General features: G+C 37.7%; 1 protein-coding gene across 1 annotated transcript in view; it reads right to left on the minus strand.

Moving 5' to 3' along the window:
* Positions 1-19,653, minus strand: part of LOC122810502 (SH3 and multiple ankyrin repeat domains protein 1-like) — a 4,213,494-nt gene that overhangs the window by 2,545,652 nt on the left and 1,648,189 nt on the right. The window lies entirely within an intron of this gene.

Genomic DNA, 19,653 nt, shown 5'->3' on the forward strand with positions numbered 1-19,653 from the left:
TCTTCACTAGATACTGATCAAATAGTTGTGGAGCTGAATAGAGGTTTACTAGGCACCGTTTGCATATTTATTTTCTTATTTCTAAGCAAAGATTTTTTTTCTTTACATAAAAATAAAAGATAAAGTAGTAGCACAATGGCACATGTTGCACATGCATAAGTTACACACACATACATCCATTTGTATTTTTTAGTTTGTTCTGGGACCTTAGTCTTGTATTTTAATTTGCAGTTGTGGGAAGATTATGCTTCTAAATTATTCTACACTTTTAGTTCCATAAGCAGAATTACTTTCTTCCATAAAGAGTGTTACTGGTACATTTCTGCATAGTCTGGTGCCTTAAACTGTAGTAGACCTTCAACAGTGAGAGAATTTTCTCTGCCTCATCACCCACTACCACATTAAGCTAAAGTTTCTGAAAGAGCTCATATATTGGCTTTATAAGGTTGCCTCTCTAGCTAACCTGTTTTTCCCTTGAAAAGTTTTCTGAACCCTCCCATCCATTTGCTCTGGTGGTTTTCTAAGGCTGCATCTCTGGCCTCCACCCCTTCTGGTAACCTGATTTACGAAGTACCCCCCCTCGCCTCTTTAATATCTATTGTGTGTGATCCTCCTTTAATACGGATTGTCTCCTGCTCATTTTCCTGGAGCTCAGCAAAGCTTGGAGTCCCAGACTGTATTCCAAAAGAGTTTTACTTGTATCTACATCCAGGCAATGCTAAGTACCTTTGATTGCTAAATTGACCTTGCATTTCTAAATGACTGCTGCCATTTCCGGATTTTGTGTTGGCATTTCACTGTATTTTTTGTAAAAAAAAAAAACTTGCTTTGCCTCTCACTGTTGTTGTTAAGACAGTCTTGAAATTGCCTTCAGCAAGGGATTTCCAGCTAGCTGTTTAATTTGCTTGTGGTAGCATTCCACTTGTGGGTCTCTTGTATTTTTACATTAAGAGGACTGGGTTTATTCATCTTGTGGCTGCAGGTATTTGCCTGGTCTATCATAGATAGGAAATACACAAAAGGATTCAGTGTAGTCATTTTATTGGCCAGAGGGCTCATTAGGTTTTTTTTCTTTGCTGCTATAAATTTTACACATTTGCATGGGTTAGTAATGAACTTTGCAGTAATAAAAACTTGAAAGCAAATTTTCCCAATATAGTGGTGGATAGAACTGTACCCTGTAAAGCAGAAAAACAGAAAAAAATATCTTGCGGCCAGCAAGCTTAGAGCAACTAGTAAGGCATCGGATGGGAATATCTACAGATTTCATAGAATTCAGTATTGTGTAAACATTAAAGTCAGAACAATTTAGTACTGTCTAGCATAATATGCCCTGATAAAGCACCTTTACTAGTCTGTACCAACAAAGCACCATTAATAGCCTTCTAACCTCCAAATACCACCTCCTTGTAACTCACCAGTCAAAGGAACGAACAGCATTGACATGCAATTTCTTAACTTTTCTTTAGCCAGATTGGTGGATAAGGGGATCTTGTGATAATGTAACAATTATTTCATGTTTACTGACAATCACTTAACCCTTAAAGAAAAATGTATAGTATTGTAAGAGGTATAGATACACAGACACTGGAGACTAAACTTGCATACAAATGCACATCAGACTGTCAAAACCACACAAACACACACAGACTAAATTATGCTGAGACTCATGAAAGTAATCTTCCTAAACAACAAAGATTGCCTAGACTGCCCATTGTCAAAGCTATGCCTCAGCAAACCGAAAAGCACTTAAAAATCCCCCATCCTGACAATACACATACTAGCACTCTTTCTGGAGCCCCAAGTGGCCCTAAGGCAAGCACATAGACTTGCCAGGACCCTCATCATATGGGACACCATTGTAAGACATACTGATTCCCCTCTCACCAGGTTGAACAAGGAGAAGACACCTAACTGTTTATCGGGGCCAGAATCATCCAAATCACACAAGCACTCAAGACATTACACCAAAGATAGCAGTACAATTCCATCATAGTCTATGTAGGTGGAAACGCTTTGCCAAAGATGCTCTGCACCTTTCCCCTCTAGACTTTTGAATATTGGCTAAAACTTTATCCACCCCTGTAGTGCCTTTTTTAGGTAGTACCAAATTGACAAAATTACCAAGTAAAATCAACTCAAATGAACCTCATGGAGTTACTATTCAATGTCAGGACGCTAATTAAAAATGACACTCCCTGCAAGCCATCTTCACAATTGAGAATATAGACATTGGTGCAGTCACTGAGAAAGTAGAAAAGGGTAACCACAGTAAGGTTTTGGTGCCTTCCACACTTTCAGACCAGTAGCTGCACAGACAAGGGCTAAAGGGGAAGGTGTTTCTATATACAATAATAACAAGCACACCTCTAGGGTGGTCAAACAGTAAGACCTGCTGGAGTTTCTCCACTGCAGATCAACACTGCCAAAATCCAGTATCATATCCTAGCCAGCTATAGATCGCCATCCATGTCCCAAGAAGCTCACAATGCATACTTGGACCTGGAGACACCTATCATCCAATCTAACCCCCTACTCATAGGAGACTTTAATTACCCAATATAGACTGGAAATTTTATATGGCCTCATATATACAGGCACAGAGATTTCAGGACTTTGTAAATACAAACACCCATGAATAAACAGCAACTACATCCACTAGAGGCTCCAACATACTGAACCTCATGTTCACAAGTAAGGAGAAAGCTGCTCCCCCCTACAAAACGTCTTAGCCTTCTTGGTAAGGTCTGACCATTAAGCGATCTCTTTTGAAATCGAAATCAAACCTGCACCCTCATTAAAACCAGTAACCTGAACTATTTCAATACAGATTACTTTTTAAGTGATTGTTTATCAAAATACAGTGCCCCTCTAAACCTCGAGAACAAAGCAGCCTATGCTGAATTGCTCTCAGAAACTCTGTACAACCACATTGATGGCTGCATAGAGACTGCAGTAACTACCAGACGCAAGCAAAGATGAGCCCTAGAAAGAAATTACACTGGTAGTATCCAAAATTAAGCAGGATAACAAGAAAAGGAAAAAAAATTGCAGGCAGTCCTCAGGTTAAGGACGAGTTATGTTTATTAGACTGTCCTTAAGTCAAATCTGTATGCAAGTCTAAGCACGTACATATGATGCTTATTAAATGTCACAGTCACATGTTTGCCTCAGTCTAGTATTTATTTTACTTTTCTTTGCATATAAAATACTTCAGAAACACAAACAAAAAAAAAAACTTCATAATACTGTAGCTATGCTTCCTTTTTTCCTATCAACAAAGATGGTTTAAGACTTCTTATTAAATGCAGTATTTAGGATTACACACACACCTCAACTGTACAGATTTTTGCATCATGTTTTTTGTCCATTTTTCGTAAAATTGGGGTTATTTGGCTAGTCTCTCAATTGTACAGATTTTCACAGAATGACTAGATTTTTGACTCATATTTTTGGTCTGCTCCTCAAAAATCTGTGTTTCTCTGACAAATTCTTGGGATGACCTGGGGACTGAAGTCACTAAATAATGACATACATTTGAGTTTCAGACTTCAGATCCTACAGAAAATGCAAGTTAAAACAAATCCGGTTACTCTAGCAACTTTCTAAGCTTATAAGAGTAAAATTTAAAATATGCCCCCATGTTTGGGCCTCTGTTCCTCCATTTTGTCAGTCTTTCTCCAGATTTCTTGCACTGACAGGTTGATTTATATGTTAAAGACTTAAGTTAGGAAACGACAGACAGTTGAGTTTCAGAATTCACACACTTCAGAAAATTAGTGCTAATACAAAACCGGTTATTGTATCAACTTTCTAAGTTTGTAAGAGCAATATTTATTAAAATTCTCCCTAGTTTTTTGCATTTGTCTCACTTTTATTTATGGCTTTGTCCAGATTTCTTGCTAAGAGCTTTAGAGGTATTATGCACACACACACAGTCACTTCCTCATTCATACCTGCATTCACTCACACATCACTCTCTTCGGATCTCTTACACACAGTCAGTTCCTCATTCATACCTGCATTCACTCACACATCACTCTCACTATTCCAATCTCTCTCTCACACACACACACAGATTTGGGCATTTATGGCAATTTTTTTTAACGTTCTTTACGACATTGCGGCAGCCACTTAGTATCTATGAGTTGTCCGCATGTCAGATGTCCGTAACCCGAGGACTACCTGTATGTCAAAAATCAGGAAGGGTAATTCCCATAAAGATAAAAACTCACTCATCAAACTGAATAGACAACTTAGAGGGCTAATTAGGTCAAGCAAAGCCAACTCTTAGTTAAAAACAGCCTACCAGGTGAAAGATAACCCTAAGGCCTTCCTCAGCTATGCCAGAAACCTCAAGGACAGCATGCAGCAATGTGCTGATCTTGTGGTTAATGGGGCCACATTCATTGAGCCTGGCAATACAGAAACACTGTTAGCAGACAAATTCAACTCCAACTTTACTACCTTCTCACCCCCAACCATTTCCCAAAAAATACCTTTAAACATACCCTCCAATTGTAACTAGGTAGCAATTACTGGCTGCGCATGCTAAAACCAAGACTACTGCCTCAGTGGGCCCTGATAACATCCCAGAATGGCTCATGAACAGTCTAAAATATGACTTTTTGGGACTCCTGGAATCATTATTTAACTATAGTCTTAAAACAGGCTTTGTACCCTATGAACTACATAGAAAGCCCTCCTGAGGCATTAACTACTTGATCTGTACTCAAGATGGAAGCAAGACGTTTTTATTAAGGTAAACATATACACTAAATGACAACAATTTATCTGGGACAACACCATAGTAATGTACCTTAAAAACAAACACAAGTTTATTGTTATGATAAAGAATGAAAGATGGAATTATCATAGGTGATGACTCTCAAAGCAGTGTGCACAGCCATGGATATTTTCCCCTTCAACCAGTTCCCTTTTAGGATATCCCTTCAGGCATACTAACCTCATTATGGCTAGATCTTCACCACATCCTTGGACCTGTCCTGAGAACAAGTATCCAGAAACTAAAGCAATAATGCTATGGGCAATGACATAAGGGTATGAATAATGACAGCCACAAATGCACACCGTTGTGTTCTGTATGTAGTCACACACACATCAGCTCAAATACATTTTGTGGAGGAAAGAAAGGCACAGTGTTGACTACAGTGCCTGTAAATTCACACTCTTAGATAACAAAACAATAGCATATTCATGGTATCTAGAGCACGCCTTTGTTGTCCAAGGAACAAACTTACATTTACTGATGTCAGAAACAAATTTTCTTTTTCACTTGCAAATAGCATTGCACTGAATGACATACAAGACTTCTACAAAAATAGTTCTCATATGCTGTGTTTTGCACATGATGCTACAAGTGTCATGTGGTACGGTGGTTACCTAGTCTTGCTGCCTTGGTATGGTGGCCATCATGACTGGGTAAAATATGTTTTGGGCTTTGTTTATAGTTATACTAGAAATGAGGAGGAAAACCTTGTACAGTTATCGTCTTCATCTTCAGAATTTAGATAGCACATCCTCTGTACCCCTGCTGCTGTGCCTGCAGTTAGAGCATTACAGGTACCCGTCTGCCTACCTGACCATGCACTCCTGCCATTGAACTGTCAAAGTCATGGTGCTAATCCAGCTCTTTCCTGCCCGTCTCTCTCTCTCTCTCTCTCTCTCTCTCTCTCTCTCTCTCTCTCTCATATTAAGTTTATTTAATTTGTTGCTTGGCTTGGAGGACTGATCAAAAATAGGTTTTCAGCAATATCATACACTTACATACACTTGAGAGGGATTATTAAAAAGCATGAATCATAATGCAATTATAATGCACTTAGAACGTTTGATGCACTGAAGCTCAAACTCGCGACAGCGAAGGAAAGGTACTAGGAACTCATTGGTGACAATGTTGAAGCCACTTCAATTTCAAGTACCACTGAAGTTTCCTGATATGGATCCTGTCAAGAGAAAGAATGGAAATGGTGGGGGGCATGAACCCCAGGGACCCTTGAGAATTTCCCTGGCTATAACAGACACCAGAGGAAGAAGAGATTGGAAAAGGGTTATTTATTTTACATTTGGTAACCAGAAAAGTCCAACTGGATGCAAGTCCTTTTTCAGCGGAGGCCCAGGGAGAGAAGTTCCATGGACAAAATCCTACATAACACACACGTGAATCGACAGTAATACGATTAGATTCAGTTACATACAGAATGTATACAGAGACGCTTCAAATATTAGAGAACAAAAATACGCAAACACAGATAAATTCAGCAGAGTGCATGTAGTCAAGAAACTATTCTGACACATCATGTGACAGAGAATCTAATAAAGTTAAATAAACACAATACATATATTTAAGACATTGAGGGTGAAATATAGCCTGGACTGTTACAGGAATCGAGCCAAGAATTAGCTAGGTGAGGTTTTAGAGATTTTTTAAAACTGCACTAAGGAAGAACTGGATGCTATAAAGGTGTGCAGTGTATTCCATACTTTAGGTATGAAATTAGAGAAGAGGAATTATTGGCTTTTGTTGTGTCAAGAAGGATTGTATTACTGTAGCAGAGTGTTCTATTACTAGAGTAAGAATGTAATAGATTTTGAAGTGTGGGGTTTTTCTCTGGCTGGTACAGAATTCTGTGGGCTAAAGTAAGTTGGTTGTAGAGTAAAAGCTGAGGAAGTTCCAACCAGTTAAGTTGCTTTAGGGCAGTACAATGATGTAACCTACAAGGAGAATCAGAGGCAAACCTGGCTATTTTGTTGTAGCAGGAGTTGAGTTTAGTTAAATTAGTCTTTGTAAGAACAGGGGAAGCATACAGAAGCGTTGAGATGAGACGAGTGCATGCAATGGTGGACTTGGTGTGTTTTGTAAGCAACTGCTTATTTCTGTATAGATCACCAAGTTTGTTGTGCACTTTCTTTATGGTCTGAGAGATGTATATCAAATCTCATATTACTGTCAATCTCTACCCCTAGTTACAGGAGAGATAATGGTTCTATCCCTGGACAAAATATTAAATTAGGAACCAGGTGCAGTACGTTTTGTATGTTGGAAGAGCAGAAGTTTAGTTTTATTAGGATTAAGAATTAGTTGGAAATTGGTAAGCCATGTCTTAACAGAAAGAAAAGAGCCTTGTCTTAGTGAGTGGAGTTCTTGTAGGGATGAAGCAGCACATATTAGTGCAGATTAATCTGCATTTTGGATGTCAGAAGTATGTAAAGTAGAAGTGTGGAGGTGGTTAGTATAGATAGAAAACAGTGGGGGGTCCTAGGATGGAACCTTGGGGAACTCCTAGAGTAACTAGAAGAAGAGGAAAAGAGGTCCTGCTGCCACTGAACTATCTGTTGACATCCTGATAACTTTGGAACTAGGTGATCGAGGATTGATTGAGACAGAGAGAGCCTTGGGGTAAACAGATATGCCAACATGAGAACTGTTTAAAGCTTGCAGCCAAGAAAAATATAATGCTGGGAAGATGCCAGAACTGACGTCTGGAGGTTTATGGTGAACCCCAGACTGTATAATAAGCCAGTGGTACACTTCAGATCCTAAAGCAGTCTGCCTGGGGGAAGAAGCTTGAATAAGCAGATCGTCTATGTAGGTAAAAATCTAAAAACCTCATATCCTGCAAAAAAGCAATAATAGGAGTGAGGCATCTGAATACCCTTGGGGCAGGAGAGAGGCAAAAGTGCAAACCAGACAACTGAAAATGTTAGGAAGAGACAGAGAAATGTAAACATTTCCTGAAGAGAAGCTAGATGGGGGTGTGAAGGTATGCATCCTTGAGATTTAGAGATACCAGAAAGGCCCGTGGAAGAAGTGGAAAAGTTTTGAAAGGACAACATCCAAAAGGAAGGAATCTTGAGAAAGGTGTTCACCAGGCAGAAAGACAGAATTGATCTCCATGTACCCACCCTTTCATGGGACCAAAAATATTCTTGAATAAAATTCCTTCCCTACCTTGTCAGGAGGCATGGCTTGTGTAGTGTCCTGAGCCAAAAGAGACTGAAAAACCTCTGAGAAGTGAGGGAGCTGTTCCCAAGGAAGTTGAATGCCCAAAAAGGGAGGAGGGGATTTCCAACCCAAGAAATATCCCTGACGGATAATGGACGGATCCCAAGAGGCTGAAGTAGCCAATTTAGAAGAGATAGATGGAGTGACAAGGGAAGCTGGCTGAGGGAAGGAGGAAGCAAACCATAAAACATAAACAGGCTTGTCCTGAAAAACAGACTTCTGTGAAGCAGGAGTCAAAGTAGATTTAGGAGTCACATGCCTAGAACCTTTCTTGTCTTTGCGAGGAGGGTAAGATTACTTATGAACAAAGGTAGGATTGGAGAGATAATTCCTCTAAAATTTAAGAATTGGAGAAACAAAAATATGTTTCAGCTTCTGCAAGGCTTTGTCCTTGTCCTGGAGAGAAGTGAAAAGGTCAGAAGCAGATCCAAAAAGACTTTTGTTACCTAAAGGAGCATCCAAAGATTTGGTCTTAATGACATCAAGCAAAGCCTAAAGATGAAGCCAAGAATAAAGCTTTATGACAGAACAAAAGGCAGCCCCCTGGAAGAGGCCTCAGCTGCATTTGATTGAATGGCAGGCAATTTGAGAAGTGGAGCCCAGCAAGGAAAGAGACGAAGCCTACCCTTCTGAGTCCAGAAGTTTTGAAACCACCTTGGAAACAGGACAAAGGAAAGTCAAAACTTACCTAGTCATATGAGTCTGGTAGTTAATGCCCCTAAATGACAAAATGGCAGCCGTGTAAAATTTCTTGCCCAAACTCTCCATCGCTCTACTTTCCTTATTGGAAGGAACAGCTTTTTGGAGGGCAACCACTTGGATGGTTTGTCAGAAGAGACTGACACCACAGAAGGGTCAGCAGAAGGGCATTTATAAAGAAATTTGCAAATCTCAGGCATCTTATAGAACCTGTCTTCTTAGATGCAGCAGGCTGAGAGTCAGGGACAATAGAAGCTGCTAAAAAGATAGCCAAAAGGGCAGCCAGAACAGCAGGAAAAGCAGAGGGCTTGGGAGACCATCTGTAGGCATTTATAATACTTTCTACAGTGAAACTTCTTTAGGTATGGTATTGAGACGTTTGGAATGAAACAGACAAGTTAAAAGGAAGCAAGACTCCACGGAACAGTGGGACTGTTTGGAGTCCAGAGGAAGCCACTCTGCCACAGGACACACACACACCCTCAACAATAAAAGAAAAAGTTTGGTGCCCTTTCACACTGATCCACAAACTTTAAATGACCCACAAATAAGTTAACGGACAGAAGAAAAACTGTGGAGATACTTCAATATAATAAGCACAACCTTACTGCATGTGGCTGGTGATGGCGTGTGGACCAGTAAAAATATTTCCTTCATAACCATCATGCTAACAACAAATGGCTCTTCCCCCATTGTGAATGGACAGGACTTCAATGGCTAAAGCCACGGTCTCTACTTCTCTCTCCAGCCTCATGTCTTTCTCATTGTATGAGCATCAGAATACCAAGGAGTAAAGCTGGGCAGTGGCAGCTCATCAAGACAAGCGAGTTGGTTACAGCACCAGCTCTTCTCCTGAATGCTTCCCTCATCCCACAGCAGTAGAGTCCCCTTGGCATAGCGATAACCCAAAGCCATGAAACAAAATGCTTAAGACTATCAATACCACTTTCCCTCTACAGAATTTGTCTAACTTGATCTCCCCCCTCTTCCTGGTACTGTTATATCACTCCATAAACACTTTGCTGATCATTAAGTAAATGTAGCAAGATTGCCTCTTGCTAGTATCAATTGTGGGGTGGGAGAAATAAAAATTTGGAGCAATAAACCACAGTGTTTTGTTGCTGATATTTGGAAAGCAGTGCTAGATTTTAGCTCATCACTCCTTTCCTTGATTCTGCAACTGGAGACCTACTGCAATTTTTAATATTCTTCAGTGGAGTTTGGAAGACGTGATGGATAATTTAACTTTCTTTCACACTTTCTTAATATTTATGGTATATTTAAACTGCTTATGTGAACATCTACTAGCATTAATTAGCCCACACTCTCATAAATTTTAGAAAATGGCCTGATGGAATAGGGCAAAACAACAAAAACCTCCAATCATCACTTCTAAAAAAAAAGCACTGCTGATGAATAAAGTGAAGACTTCAACTTTCACAATGCAAAAGTATCTCCTTTCAAATCTCCCAATGATTCCTTCCTTGAACAGTCTGTGTATATGCAAGCATTCAAACTACACATAGATTAATCATTTTCCCCCAACCACCCCTTATGCAGTTCATCTATATATGTATAATCACTTCACCGGTACTAAAATTAATAATTTCCTCCAATTATTCCTTCAGTAGTTTGACCATGTATGCACAAGTGCTTCCATGACACCAAAAATTATTTCAAGGATCCCTTCAGTAGTTTGTCCATGCATGCATGCACAAGAACTCATGCCACAGCAAAATAATTTCCCACTACGATCCCTTCAGTAGTTTGCCCATGTATGTATAAGCACTTCAAGGACACAAAAAATTAATTTCCTCCAATAATCACTTTAGCAGTTTGCCCATGCACACAAATACTTCCATGACACCAAAACGAATTTTCCCCAACAATCCCTTCAGCAGTTAGTCCATGTGTGCACAAGAACTTCATGGTCACCAAAATGAATAATTTCCCCCAAACTTCCATTCAGTGGTTTGTCCATGCAAGGACAAGCACTTCATAGATACTAAAATTAATTACCCCCCCCCCCCAACAACCCCTTCAGTAGTTTGTCCACATATGCAGAAGCACTTCCATTACACCAAAATTAATAATTTCCCCAGTAATTCCCAAGTCTGATACAAGATTCCAGGAAAGTGTACTGCACCAAAAGAGGTACTCTCTCAAGTTTACCACTTTGGCAGGATTTCTTCAATCCCTACTTAAAAGAAAAAAAATTACCTCAGTGTCACCGAACACTTCTCTTGAGAGATTCTCAACTGCATTCCGAGATTCTCCCTAAATTGATGAATCTTTAAGAACTATGCACTTTCAACCCAACCACTAATAAGTGCTAATAGTAAAAATAATAAATACAATTTAAACTATTTTTTAACCAAAAAAAGAATCCTCACTCTCAATCATCACTAAATGTGCCTCCTTCTCAAGTACAATCAGAGATGCAGCTGTAGAAGCTATTCAAGGTCAAAGAATTAGATCACCAGACTGTTACCTTCAATTGCACCTTAATGCATCTTTGACAGAAATAGTAAACAAAAAAAAAAAAAAAAAAAAAGAATGTCTGTGGACGACACGTGCAGTGAAAAATTAACTTCTGTAAGGAAGTGTGAAGATTATACAGTATAGTACCATTTGCTTTCCTTCACACGTCCTTACAGAAGTTTCACTTTTACCACATGTGGTGACCACGCACATTTTTTTTTTTTGAATATTAGACACGAGAACAATGCCCCTTATTGTCCACCATATGGACAGTGGCATCCCCAAAGGTGAGCTCTTCAAAAACGGAATTTGGATTTGAGGAATACTTCTCTGAACTGTAGTCCAAGGGGAGTGGTATTTGGCAATAATAAGCCAGAAATTCTTCCAAGTCCAGATCCTCATCTGAGGAATCCAATTTTCTAGGCGTGTCGAGTGAAGTGAAAGACCAGAGAGGAGCAGGAAGAGAAACCCCTTGTGATGGCTTCAAGGCCAGCAAAGCATTAAATAAACCCAGAGTGAAATCCTGACATTCACATTGGGGATCCCTCACAACAATTGAGATGTGCTTTTGCCATTTGTTTATTTTTCTGTGGGACATCTGCTCAAGATCCCCTACTAGGGTCATACCCCTAATGCAATTCTATAATGGTCGTAGGAGTCTTCTCCCTCACTTGGATCTGAAGATTCCCCCTTGATCCTTAGGATATAATCAGCAGAGGTTCGCCCTCAATGTCATGCATAGATGTCTGAAAAGCCTCCAAGGACATGCGAGAAGCCATATCCATGCTGGGTTCTGATATGGTCACAGGAGAAGAACCCAAAGCAAGTAATGAACAGTCCTCCAGGCTTTCACCATCCTCAAGAGAGATGTCCAAGGTAGACTGGACAGCAGACTAACATTTTGGCTGCCTTCTAGACAAATGGCTGGACCTTGGGACAAGAAGATTCCACTATAGTGCTCTAAGCCAACAACTTAAGATGCTGGTTCTCCAGGTATATGGACAAGGAGAGTTGACTACATATTTTCTTAGACACAAATGCCTGGCAGACATAACACTGCATATGATCGTGGAAAGCACCCAAACAAAAAAAGACACTGGTTGTGATGGTCTTCATGGGGGATCTGCTTCTCACACTGACATTTTCCTTTTAAGGATGACATGAACACAGAATAAATTAGAAAAGGAAGACAAGAAACCCCAGTGGGGCACTTATCTGAAAACATGGCTTGAAAACCACCATAGCAGAATGGTATTCAGACCAATGTTTGATCACGGTGTTTGGAGTGGCAGCAAACAGGATCTGATTATCTGCATCCATACATCACGTCTGTGACCTATGTCATGCATGGGGAGCATGTGTGAGACATATGGCACCTATAAGAGCTGAAGGCTTTGGTATACTGGCCATACACTGAGCTATCCTTGGCAGGAGATCCCTTAGGTGAAGAACACAAACAGTGATATGGAATGACATCTTTATTCAATCAGTAGTAAGCACTTTTGTCTCACTAACAGACAATCAGACTACTGAATTCATGCAAGCTAAAATTTAAATAGTAGTGTTAATACCAGTAATGTGACCTAAGGTAACCAATGTAACAATTTCTTCCTCAGAACAAACTTAAAATGAATGTGATTATTAATCTCCAGAAAAAAATGTATGTCATTGCAGAGCACCTGCCAATGGTACTGTCCTGAATAAAGCTCTTCCTCTATGTCAAAGCTTCTTTGATCTAAACATACTCCTTCCAAACATAAAAAGTATATCACTTAAAATTGTGACACACAAAAGAACATTTGTATAAAGTATCTTCATCACGCTACACTGCCATTGCATAGTTATATCAATATATTGTTTTCCTTTATGTTCTTTTAGTACATATAATATAAAAAGCCTAACATGATGCTTCATACACTAAACATTCTGATTTACAAATTAAACTAGTCAGGCTGCTAATACAATCTTGTGATGTTAGGATGACAAAAGGAGAGTAACATTTGAACTGTATCTACAGTGTTGCCAGAGGTAAAGTGACCCTTGTTACTGTCTGGGGATTCCACTAACCTACAAAATGTTAAATGTAAAACATGGAGATTTGCCTATCAATTTTGAAACTGATATTCACTTTTCACATTAATCTCTGCTTACTGGACTTGGTATTTACATTACTGTTTATCGATATGTTATACTCAAAATTTTCAATTGCAATTTTCTAATGTAATTAAATAATACCATTATTACTGGGTTTCATCTTTTGAGATCAAGCAGATTTCACAGATTAGGTTCATAGATAGGTACTAGGCTATTGGCCCTAGGGCCTATATAAGCCTAGTCAAAGGTACCCTGGCTTTCGCCACCCAAGAAAATTATTTTCCTGTGTCACTGTCGAGCAGAGCCACAGAAGTGATCCCCGGGGTGAATTTCCTATCTCCTATTTATTTTGATACTTAATTTGTTAACTTGGTTAGAGAACTGATCAATATGGATCTTTTTCAGAACCAGCCTGGTTCAAACAAAAACTTGAAAACAGAGTACAACATATTTTAAGCAATGTGTTAGAACCTTTTTAAAGTCGAATGTCATGTGCATACAATAGAAAATAACAGGCAGAGTGTAATTATTTCATCATACTCAAATTAAAAAAAAAGACTACATGACACTATATTTTAACAATTGTTAATATCTGCTATGACTTCGTGGATGGAACAGATGCTAGCTATCTACTGAATGCACTATATTCTTCATCTGTAACTATGTTTGTAATATTTTAATTTGTGGAGCTTTTCTCCTCGGGCCTCCGCTGAAAATGGACCTGCGTCCAGTTGAACATTCCCGGTCAAAAATGTAAATAAATAAATAAATAAATATAGCTGTTATGTGCACATGTTATTGCATGCAACAACGTGAGACAGGAGCACTGAAAAGCTGGAGTAACTGAGATGGGAAGTATAGGAGAGGGAGGGGAGACCATTCTTGTTTGAGCTGAATATTAGGATGTAAAGTAATCAGAGGTTATGAAGATCATATAGTTAAGTGTAAGTAACAGGCCTAGATCAGTTTTGTTTACAAGTGTAGTTTTTGCAATCTAATATCTTTTTTTGTACTGCATCTCTAACTTTGTTGATCAAAACACTTAGAAAACACTAAAAACCTTTGAGGACTTGCAATGTTTTAAATATCATACTGAAAATAGTTAGGATCCCTCTTGCTCTTCAAACCTGGAGATACACTCAGTTATAACACAAATCATTATAACATCTTCAACCTAAAACAGAAATTCAACTCAGTAATAAATAAATCATCCTTCCAGTTACTTAGCAATGGTCTGAGTAAAATACTGGAGAAAGTTGTAACAAATCTGATAAAAATGACAAGAACCTACATTAGTATTTTATTCATGAACTAGGTAAAACTAGGTAAGCCCACTATTCACCAATGGTGGTCATCAGAAATGATCTGGAAACACAGCCTGCTTAAACAACTTGACCAGACCTGAAATGTAGGCATATGAAATCTAAGAGAATCAAAGCCATCTATAGGATGAAACTCACTTGCATCTCACACCCCTAATCTTCTGTGCCAAATAACTGGGTACAGTGCAATATGGGCTGATTAAGACAAGACCTTACCTACTAAATCTTGTGGCTTTCTTTGATGAGGTAACATCAATGCTTCCTGTAGGACCGACTGCATACGCTGGTTATTATGACTTTAATAAGGCATCCATCAATATTCTGTACAAGGGAATAACTGGCAAAATTCCACATAAGGGAATAACTGACAAATTAAATGAGTCAAATGTCAATCAATTCATTCATTTTTATTTTTATTTATCCTTTGTATACAAGGTTAGTCCCACTAAGCTAGTAGCCTCTTTTCAGGCAAGACCAGCGGTGGTACTTATACTATTAGGGACAATTTGGTGAGGGAATCGGTAAAATTCCCCTACTCATTGTTGCAAATGAGACTCATTTTGGAGGAGCACTTCCTGTATCCATTCCAGGTGCAGAGGTGGCCCAGGGAAACAGGGAGTCAGATGGAGAGGAGAAGATGATGGAGTTGTGAAGGAAATGGAGGAAAAATCAAACATGAAGAGCAGAAAAAGTGTGCAGGATTCTGAAGTAATGTTTCAGAGAAATCTGTTTGATGGAGATGAGTCAGCAAATGGTGGATGAATAATTAGAGTCCTCTAGTTGTGAGGGTTGCGGGATGATTTACTTAAAGAAATAGTGGTACAGAGTAATACAGAAAATGAAAGAGATGTTTCCTGTGGGGGAATTATGGAGAAGATGCAAAAGGAGGATGCAGAGACAATCCTGAAGAATAGTGCTGAGATGGAAAAGAAAACATATGCAGAGAAAGTAAAAGAAGGCAGAAGTGGAGTAACAAAAAAGAAAAGCGAAAGTAAGGAACGTGAGGGATAAGGATTCAAAGTAAAGAAGGCAAAGGAAAGGATAGGTATGAAGTGTTAGACAATTTAATAGCTCTTCTGGGTGTAAAAGCACATGGGGTAAGAGCATTTATTCTATTAAGACAGACATTTTGTAACATTATATTTGAACGTCACAATACCAATACTGGAGCAGGATGAAAGGACTTGTAGCACAGCTCGAACAGTACGAACAAACAATACTTTATTAGATTAACAACTTCACAGGTTAAGCGCTTTCATCTGATACATACAGACTTCACCAGAACCGGTATTTTTGAAAATACCCATGGTTTAAATAGCAATTTTGGCGCCAAAAACTTAACAAGCACTTAAAGAAACATAACCCTATAACACTTAAATGTAAGATAGCCCTATGTGCACTATTAAAATTCATTACTAACACCTGTATAATACATAAAAGAGAGTATATAATACATAGCAATATCCCTCTACTCTAGTACATAATTCCTATACAATATATGTAGTAGATAAAATATAATAGATAAAATTAATAAAATTGATATGAATACATATAATATATAATATATAATAATAAATACATTTAATAAATACATTTAATAACATTTAATAAATAGATGTATCAAATAAACATATCTGATAAAACTTATTGTGTAAGAAATAAATGAATCATGTAATCCAGAGAAATAACCTATTGTATCTACCATATGAATACAAAATACAAAATACAAAATATGCTAGCTAATAGCTAAAAAAGGTTTGATACTAATGCTTTCATTGATACCCGGATACCTAGTGGCATCTGTGAGTATTTGCCACTTGCTTTCTTTACATGCTAACATCATTTTCCAATTTCCTCCTTGAATACAATTGTCTACCTGATCAATAATGGAAAATTTGAAATGGTGTTGCTCCCCTTTCTCATGTAAATGTTTATACAATGCATTGTTCATATCTTTAACTTGAATTTTATAGTAGTGTTCATAAATACGTTTTTTTATTTGTCTCTCCGCTTTTCCTATATAAAATGCTGGGCAGGCCATGCACGTAGCTAAATAAACTACCTGCTTAGTATTACAATTGCCTGCCCTGCTTCTCACATATGTCTTATTAATGTCTTCAAGTTTAGTGCCTATCACTTCATTGATCCGCCCACACTGTTTACAAGATCCACATTTGGTAGTCCCTTTTGTTGTTCTCTTTGGTATTACAAAAGTATTCGCCTTCTCTAATAATCTTTTTATATTTGGAGCTGTTTTATACACAAAATACGGGTGACCCCCCAGTTTTGTACCTATGTTTTCAGAAACTGTTATTAAATCCCAGTGCCTATTTACTATGTCCTTGATAAGGTTAACGTAAGGTGTGTACATTAAAACACACACTCTATTCCTACATCCATGTGCCAAATCATTATTTCTAGTATGAATGTCCACTCCGGTTTGTAAATATTTACCTAAAAGTGTTAGCATGTAAAGAAAGCAAGTGGCAAATACTCACAGATGCCACTAGGTATCCGGGTATCAATGAAAGCATTAGTATCAAACCTTTTTTAGCTATTAGCTAGCATATTTTGTATTTTGTATTTTGTATTCATATGGTAGATACAATAGGTTATTTCTCTGGATTACATGATTCATTTATTTCTTACACAATAAGTTTTATCGGATATGTTTATTTGATACATCTATTTATTAAATGTTATTAAATGTATTTATTAAATGTATTTATTATTATATATTATATATTATATGTATTCATATCAATTTTATTAATTTTATCTATTATATTTTATCTACTACATATATTGTATAGGAATTATGTACTAGAGTAGAGGGATATTGCTATGTATTATATACTCTCTTTTATGTATTATACAGGTGTTAGTAATGATTTTAATAGTGCACATAGGGCTATCTTACATTTAAGTGTTATAGGGTTATGTTTCTTTAAGTGCTTGTTAAGTTTTTGGCGCCAAAATTGCTATTTAAACCATGGGTATTTTCAAAAATACCGGTTCTGATGAAGTCTGTATGTATCAGATGAAAGCGCTTAACCTGTGAAGTTGTTAATCTAATAAAGTATTGTTTGTTCGTACTGTTCGAGCTGTGCTACAAGTCCTTTCATCCTGCTCCAGTATTGGTATTGTGACGTTTTGGTTGTACTTTCGTTGCAGTTGGATTCTGAGTTGTTGTACTGGTATGGCAGGTAAAGACGAGACACAAGCTTTATTGAACAGGGAGGATTTTGTGTCACTTCGGGCAGAAGTCACTACGCTACAGACAGAAGTTACAAGACTAATTGAATTAGTCAGTCGCATTGCGGAGATTCCGCAAATTGGTACAGTTGCTGAACGGACTTCTTCAGCAAAACGCTCTTATGTGAAAACTATTGATGTACCCGCAGGAAATGACAATAGCAGTCAAGTGGATATCCCAAACGGGCAGATGGATGTAGAGCAAGACGGTGTTTTGTCGCTACAAGAATCCATAGTGTACAACAAAAGGAATACAAATATGGACATAAATTTGTCACCAGGTACTGAATTTACTTTCGACTTCAGTTTATTTCACACTAGGGATGAAGCGGAACGTAGAGGAGCACGTCCCAAAAGCAAATCAACATGTAAAAACATATGCAGCTACAACAAAGGTGCATAGTGAGCAGACTAAAGGTACTGTTGCTCAGAATAAAATTATGTCTAGTCCATGTAAAGATTTAAAATCTAAAAGAACATTGGGGCACAAAAGTGGGGACTTTAAATATGCCCACAACCACAATAATGATGTTATGGACTTATTTTTACATGATGAATACGAATTTGTTAATGGGGAAGAACATTCTTATGTTGTAAGTGATGGGAGACATTTGAGTTTTGCAAATGAATCTTTAAAAGAAAGAATTATGGTGTTGGGTAAAAATTATTTCAAATTAAGAATATAAAAGTTGACAATGCATATCTAGCCAAATGTATAGCTTTAAAGTTGTCCCCAAAGGACTAAGATTTTTCAAGCTTCCTTTGGGTATTGAATATAAGATTGATGTTATGAAAGAATTTAACAAATTGTTTGATGGATTTGGATTTTCTTATATGAAACTGCTAATGAAATTTAACGATGAGAAACTGTCCAGTTTAGTTAGTGAAGTGGAAAGATTAAATGAGGACATCATTAATGACAGTGCATTTGTGCAGTGGAAGGATTTTACAATAAACAATTTCATATAGCTGAAAATAAAGCAACTAGTGTATATAATAGAAAAAATAGGAAGATACAACGTGATAAGGAACATTATCAGTATAAAAGGGCATATGTTTGGCCACAAGATAGAGCTGTGCCTGAGAAAGGGAGACATAGTAGCTACAGGAATGGACCTAGGCATGTGGATAGGGAAGAAAATTTTCAAGGGGGCAGATTTTACCCAGCCCCCAAAAAACAGTACAATCAATGGAACAGGAGGGAACATTAGAAAAGAATATATTTCAGGAGGAAGAGAGGAAGTTGACTATGAATGAATCCACATGTTATACAGTTACACCTTATCTAAAAGAAACTGGTATGTATTCTTCGTGCGTGAACAGTTCTGAAACAAATGGGAATGACAATAATGATGCAGCCTTTGCAGAACAAGGCATAGTACATTCCTTCAATGGCTTCAATGTATTCAATTACACTGATATGGATATTAGTGAGGAATTGTTTACGCTGTTTAGTAAGGGTATGAAATTTATACCTAATATAGGCTTTAATGTAGTAGATATTATTAAAGAAATTAAATTATACTGCAGAAGGCTGAATTTAGCCATCCAATTTGGGCAAAATGATGTGAATGTAAAATCAACAGGATGTAAGGACCTTATTAAAAAAAGTACATATATTCCAGTTTCCAACCCACAAGTGGCGAATTTTGAAAAATGGTATGTAAAGATATATATTGGTTGAAGAACAACATTAAGAAAGGCAATGTATTTCATAATGTTTTGAATGATAATTTAACATTCAATGAACGGGTGTGTTTGAAACAATTAATGTAT

This window comes from Protopterus annectens, chromosome 9.part0 (assembly GCF_019279795.1).
Source record: "Protopterus annectens isolate FY-2018-M chromosome 9.part0, PAN1.0, whole genome shotgun sequence".
Classification (NCBI taxonomy): domain Eukaryota; kingdom Metazoa; phylum Chordata; order Ceratodontiformes; family Protopteridae; genus Protopterus; species Protopterus annectens.